The sequence below is a fragment of the Panthera tigris genome, chromosome C1 (assembly GCF_018350195.1).
Source record: "Panthera tigris isolate Pti1 chromosome C1, P.tigris_Pti1_mat1.1, whole genome shotgun sequence".
NCBI lineage: Eukaryota > Metazoa > Chordata > Mammalia > Carnivora > Felidae > Panthera > Panthera tigris.
This window is the reverse complement of record NC_056667.1, coordinates 190,122,991-190,140,599: the sequence shown is the minus strand read 5'-3', so window position 1 is coordinate 190,140,599 and position 17,609 is coordinate 190,122,991. Positions and strand designations below refer to the sequence as shown.

Sequence of the window (17,609 nt, the reverse complement as noted above, 5' to 3'; positions counted from 1 at the left end):
TGCCCTTCTTGTAATGTGTCACTTTGTGGGGCTGGTGCTTGCCACGCTTCTTGCAGAAAGTCGGGTGGGTTTTTAGGAATGTTCACCGTGTTTGTGAGAGCTACATCTGTACAGAAGGTATCTTGTTATAATTGTTTAAACAACCCAGCCGTGGTCTCTCGATGGGGTTTCTCCCCAGATCACAGATGAAGAAACTGAAGTTGGCTGTAATAATTAAAAAAAAAAAAAAAAAAAGATGTGGTATGTGGGACCACTGTCTTTGATTTGCCATTATCGGGGAGGAAAAAAAATATCTTTTCCTCCTCCCCTTCTAAATTCTCAACTGGGGTCCCTGCGACAAAAGACGGAATATTGAGAGAAAAACATACAGATTGCTTAATACAAGTTTGGCATGACTCGGGAGCCTTCATAAGGAAACGAAGACCTGAGGAAACCGTTATACTGGAGTGTTTTTATCCTGACCAAAAATGAGAACCTCTGAGAATGTGTTAAGACGAAGGGTTGTGAGCGGAGAGAGTAAAGTGGGGGAAACATGGCAAGGTTTGTTGCTCAGATCCTTCTCAGAGTCCCTACTTCCTTGGAGGTAAGGATGCCCTTTCCTCGGGGTCTATGGAGGGCATCTGTCACGTGAGACTCCTATGACCTGCTTCAAGGGAGACAAGGGAGGTCAGAGAGTCCTTTCTGCTGCTGCTGTTTCTCAAACTCCTTCAGCTTAAGCTATTTAATATGCCAAGGTGCCATATATTGGGTAGGATGTCCTAAACCTTACCAGTTTCTACGTTGGATTGGGAACAAATGTGAAATAGTACTTACAAATAAGACAATAGGAAATAGACATACACTAGAAATAGAGGGAAGATGGGATTTAGAGGTCTGGAGGCCTAGGGAAAACAATTATAATAGTGACAAATAACTATGCTTCAGACACCGAGCTCCACGTGATTGCCTCATTTCATCCCCACAGCTACCCAATCAAGTAGATATTATTATGATCCCTCTTTTGCAGATGGAGAAATCGGGGCTTGGAACTTTTGACTAACTTCGCAAGGCCACACAGGTAGGTAATAAGTGGAACTGCAGTTTGGAACCAGGGTCTGTCTGACTCCAGGGCCCTAGTCCTTAACTACCATAAAATACTGCCCAGAAATGCTTATGATGGTTTGTGGATTTCACCAAAGCACAAGATGAAGAGGGCCTGGTGGGAAAGAGGGAAGTTTAACAACTAAAGAGATGAGGGTGACAGAGAAAGAAGACAGACTGGAAAGGAAACATAGAACCAGAATTCAACTCTACATATAAACACCCTTGATATATTTAGATGTCCCGAGGGAGAGTGGAGGGCGAGGGCAGTGACAGATGAGGCATAACTGGAGTGTCTTTGGGGGCTGCTGTGACTTCTCTTCATCCCACGATGGTGAGCCAGGTAAGTGTCCTCGGGCCAAGGAAGGCCTGCCGTGTTCTCAAACTGCAGCGTTGATCCGGCAAAGCGCCACATCTCACCAGTTTATTTAGAGTTTGGGGATGGCTAGAGCATGAGCTTGGCTCTCTTCCTCTGTTTGAGTAGCTGCAGCAGCGATTAAAGTGGCCTCAGTCTGTGGAAAAAAAAGTGAGACAGAGAGAGAGAGATAAAAGGAAGGCTGCACATTCTTGAATACTCTGTTAATGTTCTGGCTGTGCAAAGCAATTCTATTAATCTCGCTTTCGGTCTCTCGAGTCCAACAGTCATATTAGGGACTTGGCTTCTAATACACAGTCTTTAAAGAGGACAGATAGGGGTGCAGGGAAGAGAGTCTGGGATCCCTAAAGAAAGAATTTGCCTCCGCAGTGCCACACTTGGGTGCTATCAGAATTCTCTCCTCTGAAGCCCTTCCCCACTTGCCTGGAATTCACTGAGCCCCCCACCCCTCTGAGGAAGTGCTTCCCCACCTTGATGTTTAGTCCCATCATTATCCTAGGACTGGAAGGTAAATGTAGGTCTTGGAAATTGAGTGGACCGGAAAGAAACTTCATACACACTTTTTAAAAACCTTACCACGCCTCCATCCTCCTCCTTCTTCATTGTCCTCCCAAGGTCGGAGCAACACTTTTGGACTAAAGATCTATGAAAAGAGAATTTTTTAAACAGGTAAATCGTGACTCACATAAAATTAACGTGTCACAAGGTTTTTTTGTTTTTTGTTTTTTGTTTTTTTAACTCATTAATGAATGATGGGCTCGGTGAGATGTTACCATGGGTTGAAATGAGAATTCAAAGTATCATGCATATATAGGCCATCAGGAATGTTGACATGAATTTAGAAACAGTCGCAAAACTGGCAAAACTGATCAGTAATTCACAGGACAATAATCAACTGCATTCCAGTAGACACAATTCATTCATATTTCTACGGACAAGGATCATTTGTATTAAGCTGTTGACAATGTGTGCAATTGTCAAACACTCAGACAGCGACAGGCAGAGAGAAGCTGAGAAGGCACACCAGATAGGAAAGACACTGAGAATCTTTCTTCCCCTTTCAATGTCTCTCACAGTTGCTCCTGACAGGCCCTAAATCCTGAAGAAATTAGGACATTTCCTTATATGTAATTCAACATAAAAAATAAATAAATACTAAACTAAAACTCATAAATTTTGTAATAAAATTAAAATAGTTTTTTTTTTTCCCCCAGAATTTTCTTACTGCAAAACTGTACATTAATCCACGGAAGTGAAGCCTTCGCTTTGCTGGTACACTAATTTAGTCCGCTTTTGGAGTTATAACTCCTCCTCCAGTAACTTAGCTTTTGGACACACCGGTGACTTCTTTAGTAAAGTCCTCTTTCAGGCCAGTGGGCTGAGCATTTTCTTTTGAGAGAGAGTGTGTGAGGGAAAGAGAGTTGGCACAGGGGGAGAGAGAGAGAATCTCAAGCCGGTTCCATGCTCAGTGCAGAGCCCAATGCCAGGCTCGATCTCACGGCCCTAGGATCATCACCTGAGCCGAAATCAAGTCAGACGTTCAACCAACTGAGCCACACAGGTGTCACTAGGTTGAGTATTTTCTTTTTTTTCTTTTAAAGGTTTTTATTTATTTTTGAGACAGAGACAGAGCATGAGCAGGGGAGGGGCAGAGAGAGGGGGAGATACAGAATCTGAAGCAGGCTCCAGGCTCCCAGCTGTCAGCACATTTGAGCCTGACGCGGGGCTCAAACTCACAGAGTATGAGATCATGACCTGAGCTGAAGTCGGACGCTCAACCGACTGAGCCACCCAGGTGCCCCGGGTTGGGTATTTTCTAATGAAATAGATCGAAGAAGAAAATGGAAGAAACATTATGTGGTACTATCACTGTAAATGGGTAAGGTATCTGAAATAAAACCCAGCCATAAATCATATTTTTCCGGGCACCTACAAATCATGTCTCACGGTATAGTTCTGTATTAAGACCACTGTATTGATTTTAATTCTCACTCCAGTGTGTCATGAGGTTGAGGAGTGTGTGTATTTTTTTTAAACAGTAAGATGTCACCCTGGAAACACTTTAGATATCTGCTGGGTCTGTTAGTTAAAAGGATACGTTTTTATTATTCAATATAAAATAATAATTTTAAATTTAATTACATAATTGAAAAGATAATTTTATGTTTAATTATAAATTTAAACAAATTATTGTTATTAATTATTTTAATGTTTATTTACTTTTTTTTAATGTTTATTTGGGGAGACAGAGAGACAGAGTGGGGGAGGAGCAGAGAGAGAGGGAGACACAGAATCTGAAGCAGGTCTCCAGGCTCTGAGCTGGTCAGCACAGAGCCCGACATGGGGATCGAACCCATGAAGTACGGGATCATGACCTGGGCCGAAGTCGGATGCTTGACCGACTGAGCCACCCAGGTGCCCTAATGTTTATTTACTTTTAAGAGAGAGAGACAGAGAGAGAGAGCATGAGTGGAAAGGGGCAGAGAGAGAGAGGGAGACACAGAATCCGAAGCAGGCTCCAGGCTCTGAGCTGTCAGCACAGAGCCCAATGTGGAGCTCAGACTCATGAACCATGAGATCATGACCTGAGCTGAAGTCGGACGCTTAACCGACTGAGCCACCCAGGCGCCGCAACAAATGATTTTAAATAAAAGTTGCCTAAGGAGCAATCAGCTTTCTAGATTTGAAAATGAGGTGGGAGGGTACTGGGCAGGGGGATAAAGACGAAAAATTAAAAAGGCTCTTGGTTATACTCTGGTCAATTTGCCTCAACTCGGAGCTGGGAGTAGAAATGTTAAGTACAGTACAGTCAAGTAAAATGTAAAGGGTGCCCTCAAACAACAGCAGCTTGTGTCTCAGGGTGACACTTGCCAGCTGGGACTGAGCCCCTGTTAGCCACCAGCACCATCAGCAAGCCCCAGTGGTTTGCTGGGAGGTCTTGATCATGGGAAGGCTGTTGTTTTGTGGTTAACACTTCCACCCAGCTCCACGTGGGCAAACATCCAAATAAGACGAAACTGATTGCCAGGCTACTGCACTCTATTTCCACATCTGTTTAGGCTCCTCTCGGGTCTTGCTCCAGTCCTGATTTCTGCATTCTGACTCCTGGCTGAGCCGTCTCCCGCAGCTTTATTTATTTCTGGCCTTACTGAGTGAGTGTCGATGCTTTGCTTAAGAACTAAGCTATCTTCTCCGACGCATGGCTTCCTGTAGCCGGCTGACTTCGTTCCTCCACGCGTGGTGGAGCATCAGCTCTCCGGGATTCAAGTCGGCTCTGTCCTGTGTGGTGAGTCCTTCCCTCCGAGGTCCCCAGGAGCAGCTGCACCTCGTTCCTCAAGGTCACTCTATACACTTAATCTCCCAACGGGCTTGCTTCCTGAAGGCTCTGCTGCTCCCTCCCGGAGCCCAGCAACACTACCTCAAGCTTCCCTGGCTCAGCTTTATCCAGATAAACTACTGGGTTGCTGAAACAATTTCAGAATTCTGATTCTCCCAACCTGTAATAAGAAAGAGAAAGTAAGCCAAACAAGTAAAGCCAAATTTCATGTTGACCATAATGACAGGAGTTCATGGTTAGTAGGTATAATTATTAAACTATACCAAAATCATCTTTATTTAAGCTCTTCCTCACTCGTTCTTTCCACAGATATTTATTGGGCCTGTTCCATGTTCTGGGAATTGTTCTTGCAACTAAGGATATAGCGGAGAATTTAAAAAGACAGTTTTGGGGTGCCTGGGTGGCTCAGTCAGTTGAGTGTCTGACCCTTGGCTTCAGCTCAGGTCCTGATCTGATGGTTTTGTGGGCTTGAGCCCTGCATCGGGTTCTGAGCTGACCGTTTGGGGCCTGCTTGGGATTCTCTCTCTCTCTCCCTCTCTCTCTCTGTCCTTCCCCCACTTGTGCTCTCTCTGTCTCTCTCAAAATACATAAATAAACTGAAAAAAGAAAAAAAAGAGTTTTGGGACTCAGAGCTTACACTGTATATCTAATGGGATTTCCTTGAGTGAAGAGGTAAATAATGATTTAAAGAGTGCTACTTTAGGGGTGCTTGGGTGGCTCAGTCGGGTTGAGTGCCTGCTTGGACTCAGGTCATGATCTCAAGGCTCGTGAGTTCGAGCCCTGAGTCAAGCTCTGTGCTGACAGCTCAGAGCCGGAAGCCTGTTTCAGCTTCTGTGTGTGTGTCTCTCTCTGCCCCTCCCCTGCTCACATTCTGTCTCTCTCTGTCTCTCAAAAATAAATAAACACTGACAAAAAATTTTTAAAGAGCGCTACTTTAGACAAGGGCGTCTAATTGGCATGCTGATATGTATTCTCTCATTTAATCATAGATATATTAACCATTCAATTTGTGGCTCCTATCTGAAATCAGTACATCATGCTCCAAAAAGTATAGTCTTGCAAGCCTTAAATACTTGAGCCATAACAAATATCCTAGTCTGTGTATTTTTCCAATTTTTTATGATGACAAATTTCAAACATTCAGAGCAGTTGAAGGAATATCGTGCAGAGAACAATTACATACTTATAATCTAGATTGATGACTAACATTTTGCTGTATCTGGTTGACCTATAATTATTTATGTATTTTAAATGTATTATTTGAAGATAGTTTCAAGCTTGCAAAAAACTTGCAAGAAGATGGCAAAGAATTCTTTCAAATCCCTTTTACCTATTGTTAAAATTTTGTTCCATTTGTTTTTATATTCTGTGTATGCGTCCATGTAGTTTTCCTGAGAGGAAGTTGCACAACTCATGCCCCCTTCTCCTCATATATATATATTTTAATGTTTATTTGTTTTTGAGAGAGAGGGAGAGGGAATCAGAGGATCTGAAGCAGGCTGTCCTATGTGGGGCTAGAACTCACGAACTGCGAGATCATGACCTGAGCCGAAGTCAGACAGTTAACTGAGCCATCCAGGTGCCCCTACCTATATATTTTAGTGTCTATTTCCTAAGAACAAGGACATTCTTCCACATAACCATTGCATATTAATAATTAGAGGAAATTTAAGTTGATGCAATACTGTCAGCCAACCTCTAATCCATGTTCCAGTTTTGTCAGTTGATCTAATAATGTTCTTTTGGGCCTTTTATTTTTCTCTCGTATAGGATGCAGTCAGCATCAGATGTTACATTTACTTGCCATGTCTCTTTAGTCTTTTAATCTGGAACATTTCCATAGCTTTTCTTTGTCTTTGATGACATTGACGTTTTTGAAGAAAACAGAACATAAAAAAAAAAAGTTCCTTATTTGGAGGTTGTCTGATGTCTATCATGTGTCATAGTTTGGGTTCTTCTAAAAGAAGACTCAGGGACAGCTTAATGATCGGATATGAGGCTGTGCCCTTAGGATCCATTCCTGTGTGTAGAAGGTGGAGAGACAACTGGGCAGGGGGAGAAATTGAGCTGCAAAGGTAGGACCGTCTCCATAGGTGGACCTGGGAAGCTAAAATGGACCCGTAAGAATTATCCCCCACTGGGGCATGATAGCCAGGCCTTCCTACTTCCATTTCAGCCATCACTGGAGGTGAGCCACTCTAGAAGGGCATGGCCCTGGGAAGGGAACTCTGTGTAGTAACAGCAGTCCCTGAAGGGCTGCTAATTGGACGCTGTTTCTTTTTTTTTTTTTTTTTTTTAATTTTTTTTTTGGACGTTGTTTCTTGATGGCTCCCCAGGAGCTAGGGCAACATTTTACCTGGAAAGGGGACCTAGACTGTGCCAGAAGTATACCTCAATTAAAAAAAAAAAAAAAGATAGGAACACCTGCGTCTGACTCTTGGTTTCGGCTCAGGTCATGATCTCACCGTTGGTGGGTCTGAGCCCCACGTGAGGTCCCGCACCGACAGTTGGAGCCTGCTTGGGATCCTTCTTGGGATTCTCTCTCTCTCTGCTCCTCCACTGCTTGTGCTCTCTCTCTCTCTCTCTCAAAATAAATAAACAAACACAAAAAGATAAACAAAAAAAATGTTTCATCACTAGTCACAGATTACTTTTTTTTTATCTTTTTTCCCCATTTTCTTTAAAGTTTATTTATTTATTTTGAGAGAGTAGGGGGGGCACAGAGAGAGGGTGAGAGACAGAATCCCAAGCAGGCCCTGCACTGTCAGCGTAGAGCCCAACTCGGGGCTCAAACTCACAAACCGTGAAATCATGACCTGAGCTGAAAACAAGAATCAGTCGCTCAGCTAACTAAACCACCCAGGCCCCTCTGTCTTTTTTTTTTTTTTTTTTTTTTTTTAAAGAAAGCTCTACATTTAATGTGGGGCTTGAATTCATGACCCCAGATCAAGAGTTGCATGCTCTACTGAAAGCCAGCCGGGCGCCGCTCTGTTCTCTTAAAAAAATTTTTTTTAATTAAGGTTATTTATTTATTTTGAGAGAGAGAGAGAGAGAGAGAGAGAGAGAGAGAATCCGAAGCAGAGCCCAACGTGGGGCTCAAACTCACAAACCATGAGATCATGACCTGAACCCAAATCAAGAGTCAGACCCTTAACTGACTGAGCCAGCCAGGCGCCCCTCTTTTCTCTTTTAACATGGAACTATCTTTCTATTTGTTTTTCCTTGACAAAGACTAATCAGACCAGGCCTGATGTCTTGAAGAACGTTCCTATTTTTCAGTGTTTTTCAAATTTGAGTCTTGTGACTTAATGTCACAAGAACTGAGGAAAATAACACAGTTTGCTTTTAATTCGATGATTTTAAGTATTAATACAGATAAAGTAATTTTTTAAGATATGCACTACCTTTGCTAGAAAGCCATTGAAGGCCTGCTTTTATATTCATTATTAATAAAGGAGAGTCTTAGAGAAGTAAAGAGATAAAATGATTTATTACACCAAATTTATTACACATATTTAAAATTGAGTTAACACAGTATCTGTGTGTGTGAGTATACATAGCCAGATACTATTTAACCTTCACGTTTTCTTCTCTAACAAAGAATGAAAGAAAAAGCTGCTTTGTTGGTTTTTTTTTTTTTGTAATTTGCAAGTGAAAACAGGAAATGAAAGAATCATATTATCTTGTCCCATCATATTATGTTGTACCATAATCACATTATATTATATTGTTACTAAAGCTTCTTTAGTCCCTTAAATGTAGCACTCATTATAAGCAGCTCTAATCCTCTTAAAATATTATGACTCATTCATTATAACAAATTAAGGAAGACATGAGACACAAGGATCTTTTCAGATTATTTCCAGACAAGCTTCTTTAACTAATGTCCCTCAATTGAGCTAGTTATAAGTTTTCTGATGGAAAAGAATTACCTCTGCTAGGTATTAGTCAAATGCTTTCAAAATTTGTCAATGGCCACCACCATGACAAAGGGACAGGGGTATCTTCCTTTCTCCTCCCTACTTTCTTCTATCCCTCCTTTGTCCTTTTTCCCCTGTCTTTAATAGAAAGAATTCACTGCTAAAACTATATGATAGTGCTCATTTTCCACTCAAACTAAGATATATCCCATAAACATTAAAGGAAGTGGGAAATCTTCAATATAGGAGCCACAAGTGCATATGAGATAAATATAAAGCTACAGACTTGCTACTGTTACGTGTAGGATAAAATATAATACAGATTTGGTCAACTTTGCCTATTTTGAGCCTATATATTTTGATTCAGCATCATTCCTTGAATATTCATTGTGTTTAAGTCCCTAAACTGGACCCTCTGATGAGTCACAAATTTGATTGACTGGTTGATTGATTCACTTATTTATTCATTCATTCACTTTTATAGGTCTCTACAACTAAAGCAAGTTTAGGAAGGAGAAGAAGGTGGTGGAAAACTACGTGTGTTTCCATAGGAGCTTAACTAGTAAGTGGGCTACATTATTATTCTTAGATTCCATAAGCCTAATTTTTAAAAGAACACCATGCTATTTGAGGCACGTGGTTCCCATATGCACAAAATATGCCTATTCAAACTCCTTATTCAGGTGACATGAGCAAAAATAGCAGAGTAAGGACCTCTGAAAGTTCTCTCCTCCACAAAGCAACAAGAAGCTGGCAAAATGGTCACATTCAACTTTTACATAACTCTGATATTTACCCAAAAGCTTGCAACAATCTGGGAGTGTTCATTAAAAACAAACAAGGGGTTGCCATTTGTAACTATGTGGATGGAACTGGAGGGTATTATGCTAAGAGAAATTAGGCAGAGAAAGACAAAAATCATATGACTTCACTCATATGATGACTTTAAGAGACAAAACAGATGAACATAAGGGAAGGAAAACAAAAGTAATATAAAAACAGGGAGGGGGACAAAAGAGACTCATAAATATGGAGAACAAACTGAGGGTTACTGGAGGGGTTGTGGGAGGGGGGATGGGTTAAATGAGTAAGGGGCATTAAGGAATCTACTCCTGAAATAATTATTGCACTATATGCTGACTAATTTGGATGCAAATTAAAAAAAATAATAAAAACAACAAAAAAAAAACCCAAAAAACAAACAAGGGGTGGCGTGCCTGGGTAGCTCAGTCGGTTAGGCAACCCATTTCTGTCAGGTCATGATCTCACGATTTGTGGGTTTGAACCCCGCATCAGGCTCTGTGCTGACAGCTCAGAGCCTGGAGCCTGCTTCGGATTCTGTGTCTCCCTCTCTCCGCCCCTCCCCAGCTTGCGCTCTGTCTCTTTCTCTTTTTCTCTCAAAAATGAATAAACATTAAAAAAATTGAAATAAACAAACAAACAAGGCCACCTAGGTGGCTCAGTGGGTTAAGCGTCTTGACTTTGGCTCAGGTCACGATCTCACAGTTCTGTGAGTTCGAGCCCTGCACAGGGGGCTCTGTGCTGACAGTTCAGAGCCTGGAGCCGGCTTCAGATTCTGTGTCTCCCTCTCTCTCTGCCCTTCCCCAACTCGCACTCTGTCTCTCTCTGTCTCTCAAAAATGAATTAAAAAAATTTTTTTAAATAAAGATACATAAAAACAAACAAAAACAACAAAATTCAAAACTACTCAATCACAGTAAAAGAAGTGAGCTGTGTGGCATTTTTAACTTGCCCTGGTCTCATCCTGCTTTGCAATATTCTTGAAAACCAGCAGCCTGCATTCGTTCTCCATGAAGACTAGCAAGCAGCCAGGCAGCAACTGAAAGGAATAGAAAGCAGTTGTGGAAATCCTTCAAAGCTTCATCCCCAGAGAACTGTTCTATGACCTGTCTGGTGGCTTCTTGGAAAAACTCACTTGCAAGACTATCTATATTTGACCTAAGTCAGCTCACCTACTGTGAAAAGCTTTTTCCCCAGAAGCATTTGTCAAAAATAATAACAGGCAGTTACTTAGCTTTTCAGCTGCCTGAGGTGATGGACACCAGTGGAGGGAAAGCATTAGACTAACCAAAAGCTTTAAAAGAAAGACTGAGGAATGAGACATACAGAGAGGCCTTGAAGAGCTCTGATGTGTACCTGAGAATCCAGAAGGCCACATGCAAGAATAGGCTATGCTCATGCCCGGGGTTCTGTGCATGGCCAAGAAAGCCAGGAAAAGGCCCTAAGCTTTCACCTCTGGATGACCTTGAAGGTTCTGCAAGCAGAAAATAGAGGCTAAAGCAGAGGTGAAAAGTGTGCCCCCAACATGCAGACAGAGCCCCTCACCAAAACCTGGGAGACTTATTGGTTCCAGGCATTTAAGGAAATTTCCAGGTTCTACATTATATATTCTGAGCTTTGCATGGTGGTGACAACAAAGGAAAGGTTGCATAAGCCATGGGACAGTCTACAGTTTTGATGTCTCTCTGGATTCCTGATCCCTCCATTTCAGTTCAGGCCACTAAGAATTTTCCTTTCTTTCTTGCCAGTTCAGCCATACATTTAAAAAGATGATTTTTGGGGACACCTGGGTGGCGCAGTCGGTTAAGCGTCCAACTCTTGATTTCAGCTCAGGTCATGATCTCGCGGTTCCTGAGTTTGAGCCCCACATCGGGCTCTGCACTGATGGTGCAGAGTCCGCTTGGGATTCTCTCTCTGTCTCTCTGTCTCTGTCTCTCTATCTGCTCCTCCCCCTCTTGCATGTGCACGGTCTGCCTCAAAATAAATAAATAAGCTTTAAATAAATAAAACTTTGTCAGCACAGAGCCCGATGCTGGGCTCGAACCCACAAACTCACGAACCCACAAACCATGAGATCATGACCTGAGCTGAAGTTGGATGCTTAACTGACCGAGCCACTAGGTGCCCCTGTTTAATCTAGTGTTTTTAGAGGTTTTGTAGTGAAAAGTGCTTTAAAAATATCCGGAGTAGCTGGAGTACCATACTGCCAGCAACATAACTCCACCAAGCTTTTGAGTTACTAATAGCCTTCCTAAGAAGGTTCTACCTACAGGGTCACTTCACAACTGAACGAATGTATTAAGGCACAAAAAGTTATGTAGACCGCAGTGACTACATTGTTGGAGAGTTCCATGGTCTTTTTCTGCTATTCAGCTTCAGAGCCAGGCTCGAACCAGCTCCTTTTCTCTCCTTATCTTTGAGGGGCCCCACCAACTCAGACACCTTCTGCTCCCGCCATAGCTGACTCTGCCCACTTCTCTTGTTGCACATCTCTCCAACTGCCATACTCTTTGCTCCACAAACATTTAGTTTTATCTTCAATCTTTTACTGTTACTCGCTAGAAGAGAATAGCAAATAACAGAAACACGGTCAATATGAGAAATTTACAAGCATTTCATAATTTTACGAAAGGTCTTAGAATCATGGTCCTGATTTCCTTCTAGAATGAGTTTTTGTCCTTCTGATTTTATTCTTTTAGGGAGTTGTTCTGTATTTAGGTGAAGGCCCCAGGGATCCTGTTTTCAAAAATGACCCTTCTTCCTCAATTGAAGGCACACGGGTCTGTGGATGCTATCACGGCAGAACAATATGTATCCTCTCCTCTCCAGAAGACATTTGGTACCTCTGAGAATCGCCAGATTGAATTATCCCCAAATCAGTCATCCTTTGTCCTGATCAGGAATACTATGGCCATTATTTATAATCCTATTATTAGATGATCAAAACACCCACATATAACCTAGACTTTGATAGTGGTCCTACTTTTAACCACCTGGTTAACGCAAGGCTTCATTCCCTTCTGCAACATTGATTCCATAATATGTTAGGGCTTTTTCCTCTTCGCCTTTTATTTTTTAGCCTTTTCCCCTATTTTCCATCTTATTGTCTCTCTGTGCTACATTTTAGGTACCTGCTTCAGATATATCTTCTTTTTTTTTCTTTTTAAGTTTATTTATTTATTTTGAGGGAGAGACAGCACAAGTAGGGGAGGGGCAGAGACAGAGGGAGAGAGAGAGTCCCAAGCAGGCTCTGCAGTGGCAGAGAGAGAGGCTCGAACCCATGAAACCATGAGGTCATGACCTGAGCCAAAATCAAGAGTCAGACGCTTAACTGACTGAGCCACCCAGGCGCCCCCAGATATATCTTCAGGTTTACAGTCTCCCTTTGGCTGAGTCTACCCTATTATTTTATGCATCCAATAACATAAATTTCAATATTAACTTTGTAATTTCTAGAAGTCCTGCATGGTTCTTTATAAAACTTTCTTGGCCCAAAGTAAATGTTCTCCCTAAAATCCTAGTAATATTAGTGCTTCTGTCTTTAGTATTTAGGTATTTATTTCGACCCATCCTCCTCAGCATTCAGATATTTATAAGTGCTCCACTTTACGTTTTTTTCATGTATAAAACGAAAGGAGTAGATTTAAATTGTCTCTGACATCTCATTTCACTTTAATAGACTACAATTCTGTGATCTTTAGCCATACTAACTTCACTGTCTTTCTTTCTTTCTTTTTCTTTTTAATGTTCATTCATTTATTTTGAGAGAGAGGGAGTGGGAGAGGGGCAGAGAGAGAGAGAGTCCCAAGCAGGCTCCACACTGTCAGCACAGTCCCTGACGCAGGGCTCAGTCCCGCAAACCGTGAGATCATGACCTAAGCTGAAATCAAGAGTCCTACACTTCACTGACTGAGCCACCCGGGTGCCCCTACTTCACCTTCTTCCAAAGAGATTAAAAAATAGAAATTGGTTTGTAAAGGGAGCACTCCCATTTCCCCAACAAAAAATGGCAAGTTGCAACAGATGAAAAGAAATAGACATGGCAGTCACATCTTTGGGAGTCAAAATGAGAAATAAGAAAAGTGTTTCCCTTCACAGTACATTACACGCGAAAGAAATTTTATACTGTCCTCTCCTTTTATCCTTCATGCCACCCCACCCCTCCAAGAACGCTTAGTGAAGGCAGCACAGCATATATTCATTGATTGGGAAATTACCACTAAGCCACAGAATCAGAACTGTACATTCTGACCAATGGCCAGGAGAGCCATCGAACTGTATCCGGTACGACGTTAGAGTAACCCAAACAGAGAGTTTCAGGGTTGGCGGGACTTTAGACATCATCAAGCCCAGTCACACTGAATTCCTGGTGTCCTCCCACAAAATCCTCAGTTTGTGGTTGCCTCATTAAACATCTCCAAGTATGAGAAATGTGCCATCATCTGACCCAGTTCTGTACTAGTATGAAAGCTCCACGGGTTCTGTTCACCACCAGTCACTACTCTTTCTTCAGGGCCCACAACACATAGCAGATGCTCAATAAATATTTTAAAAAATGTTTTCTGATAAAGGGTGCCTGGGTGGCTCAGTTGGTTTAATTAAGCGTCTGACTCTTGACTTCGGCTCAGGTCAGGATCTCACAGTTGGTGAGATCGAGCCCTGCGTTGGGCTCTGCGCTGACAGCATGGAGCCTGTTTGGGCCCTCTCTCCCTCTCTCTCTGCCTCTCTCTCTTTCACTCAAAATAAATCAAAATAAACATTAAAAAATAATTTTTTTTGAGAAATATTTTTTAAATGAATAAATGCCAATTTTTAACCACTATAGTCTTCAGAAAGTTTGCCTTCTGTTGAGCTCAAATATCTTTTTCTCTCATGTCCTTAGTTTTGCTCTCCAGCCAGATAAATTTCCCTCATCTGCATACCAGACCTTGACCCGCTTGAAAAAGTGATCCTACCCAGGGGCGCTTGGCTGGCTCAGTCAGAAGAGCATGCCACTCTTGATCTTGGGGTCGTGAGTTCGAGCCCCATGTTGGGTGCAGAGATTACTAAAAAAATAAATTAAAAAAAGGTTATCCTGTTCTTTCTTTTCCAGAATAAATAGCTTCCACCAATTCATTCAGTGTTCCTCAACATGATACAGTTTTAAGCTTTCCCTCCATCCTGTTCTCTCTTTTCTGGACATGCTCCAGTTTACCATTGTTCCTCTTAAACTGTAATTCTCAGAAAAGAATACAACAACCCCGGGTGCAACCTGACCAGTTCAAGCAGAGTTGGACAAACTCTCCCTCAATTCTATTAAAACAGCTCGAGGGCAAAATCACAGGGGTTTTTGTTTGTTTGTTTTTCTTCTTTCTTTTTTTTTTAAGCAGTCACATCCCTTTTTTTTTTTTAACGTTTTATTTATTTTTGAGACAGAGAGAGACAGAGCATGAACGGGGGAGGGGCAGAGAGAGAGGGAGACACAGAATCAGAAGCAGGCTCCAGGCTCTGAGCCATCAGGCCAGAGCCCGACGCGGGGCTCGAACTCACGGACCGCGAGATCGTGACCTGAGCTGAAGTCGGCCGCTTAACCGACTGAGCCACCCAGGCGCCCCAGTCACATCCCTTTCTTGATTCACATTGAGCTCACGGTCAAGGAGAAATCTTGTGTTGGTGCAGAAATTTAGCACGTCTAAATGTTGGAACCCGTTGCCCCAGGACACTAGTCTCCATGCCTTTGGCGAGTGCCACACACTGTGGAAATGTGAGTGGAGGTGGTTGAGTGGGACCTTGCCCAGGTGGGCTACATCGACTCCCTTCTCTTGGGTGATAAGAAGGCACCCGGGTGGCTCAGGTGGTTAAGCGCCCGACCATTGACTTCGGCTCAGGTCATGATCTCACGGTTTGTGAGTTTAAGCCCTGCATTGAGCTGTCAGCGCAGAGCCTGCTTGGGATTCTGTCTCCCTGTCTCTGCCTCTCCCCCACTTGCTCTCTCTCTCTCTCTCAAATTAAATAAAAATAAACTTTAAAAAAAAAGTATATTTTTTAAAAAAGCCCTGCAAAAGCCATTAGTCCATCTTCTGTATCTCTTTGATGTAGGCTTACCAGATCCATCTTAGGAAAAAACTTCAGGGCCCGTAACTGCTACCTAAGCACATTACCAGCTAGGAAAACCTGTCAGAGAAGATGATTTGCTTTGTACAGTAACTGACATAAAGTTCAACGTGGGTGTTGCTTAACAAGTGAATTCTGAAGTGAGAGAAGAGAGAGAATTTCTAACGAACGTTCTGGACACTGCCTTATGGTCTCATTTTCCAGGTGTGTATGGTGGAATTTGATTTTTGAGAAGTAATAGAAAGGCCATTCTGGATATCTCTTTTCAGAACCTTCAAAATTTTATTATCTTAATGGAGACAAAACTAAAGTGTCTTCAACTCAAGCTATCTATGATTACTGTTAATGTGATTCTGTATGGCGGTTTTGAAGATGAATGTAGCAGTCAGAGAAAGACAAATGCCGTATGATTTCACTCATATGTGGAATTTAAGAAACACAACAGATGAACATAGGGGAAGGGAAGAAAAAATAAGATGAAAACAGAGAGGAAGGCAAACCATAAGAGACTCAGATACAGACAACAAATTGAGGGTTGCTGGAGGGGTGTTGGGAAGGGGGAGGGGGTAAATGGGAGATGGGTAGGGGGAGGAGCTAAATGGGTGATGGGCATTAAGGAGGGCACCTGTTAAGATGAGCACTGGGTGTTATATGTAAGTGATGAATCACTAAATTCTACTCCTGAAACCATAATTACACTATATGTTAACTAGGATTAAATTAGGAAAAAAAAAGATGAATTTAAAATTGCCGTGTCTTTTCTGCTTTTAATAATTTTTGATAGTTGGACTTTAGGCTTAAAATAGTTTGTCTGACTTTGTCTTGTTAGAGAAAATCTGTGATGAACAGAAAAGATACAGGAACCTGTTCTAAAAGTAGAATTTAAATTTTTTATTATTATTATTATATCAAGTGTTTTGTTACTGAGTTCCTTCCAAGTTCCTTGCCAGGAGATTAACTGCTTGTGTTATATTTCAATGAAGATATATTATGTTACTTGGATAGGTGCTGATTTGAGTACCTATGAAACCCTTGGCTTTTGAGTTATCCAAAGTACTGAGCAGTAGGAACAGTGGATATATACATACGTCCATTCTTTCTCATGAGCCACCATGCTTAATGACCTTCACAAGACCCCATTTCTTTTCCTCAAGTACTACACCTCTGTTTCTGGGTAAGCATGAGTCCTATCAAATATGAAAGAAAGATACTAAATAAATTCAAATTCTTTTACTGTATAGTTACTGGGTCCGGGACCAATTTACAAAAATAATGTAGTTAAGAGGCCTCAGAAGTGGTTCTTTCCTCTCTCTTTTCTACCGCTCTAGAGCGTTAAGTAAACGGAAAAGATGCCAATTATAAAATGAGCCAAGAACAAGGGAAAGCTCTTAAAATACAGTCATAAGTTTTACCACTGAACTGCAATCTATTGCTTCCTTCCTTCCTCTCTTATTCCTTCCTTCTACCCTCTCTTCCTTCTCTCCTTCCTTCCTTCTCTCCCTCCTTCCTCCTTCCTTCCTTCTTTCCTTCCTTCCTTTTCTCCTTCCTTCTTTTTCTCTTTCTTTCTTAGTCAAGGAAAGAAAAGGAGAAAATGTAGATGCTTTCTCTCCTTACCTTCTAGCTATGCAAACTTAGGCAGGAAGAACTAGTTAGGAAGTGGAGATTCTATTTCTCCTGCAGCTCTCCAGCTGTTTTGGGTACGGTTGCATGTTTATAATTTTTTTCTCCCAGATGTTACATTTTATAAAATCTGACTCATTAGGGTGGTACTAGTATCTTTAGATGGAAAGAAATCCCTGAGGGCTGGATGATTACACAAGTCTGCTTCACTAAAGACCTGAAATATTTGAATAGAATATTTCCCAGAAAAAAAAAAAAAAAAGAAGCAATAAGAATTTGCCATAATTAAATAAATCAAAGAGCAATGATTTCAAATTCCTTTTTTTTTTTTTTTTTTATGGGAAGAATGAAAGACGGATAATATTCTTGTTTGGGGAGGCTT

General features: G+C 41.6%; 1 protein-coding gene across 2 annotated transcripts in view; it reads left to right on the top strand.

Moving 5' to 3' along the window:
• The first annotated feature begins 1,017 nt into the window (after window positions 1-1,017).
• CMKLR2 (chemerin chemokine-like receptor 2) overlaps window positions 1,018-17,609 on the top strand; it is a 33,826-nt gene continuing 17,234 nt past the window's right edge. Inside the window, exons 1-2 of one of the 2 annotated variants that reach the window (XM_015541011.2) lie at window positions 4,591-4,742; window positions 9,198-9,275. The gene's annotated coding sequence lies outside the window, so the exon portion shown is untranslated. Of the gene's footprint in view, window positions 1,058-4,590; window positions 4,743-9,197; window positions 9,276-17,609 lie in introns of those variants that run through there. The other variant, XM_007089952.3, reaches the window with a different exon arrangement.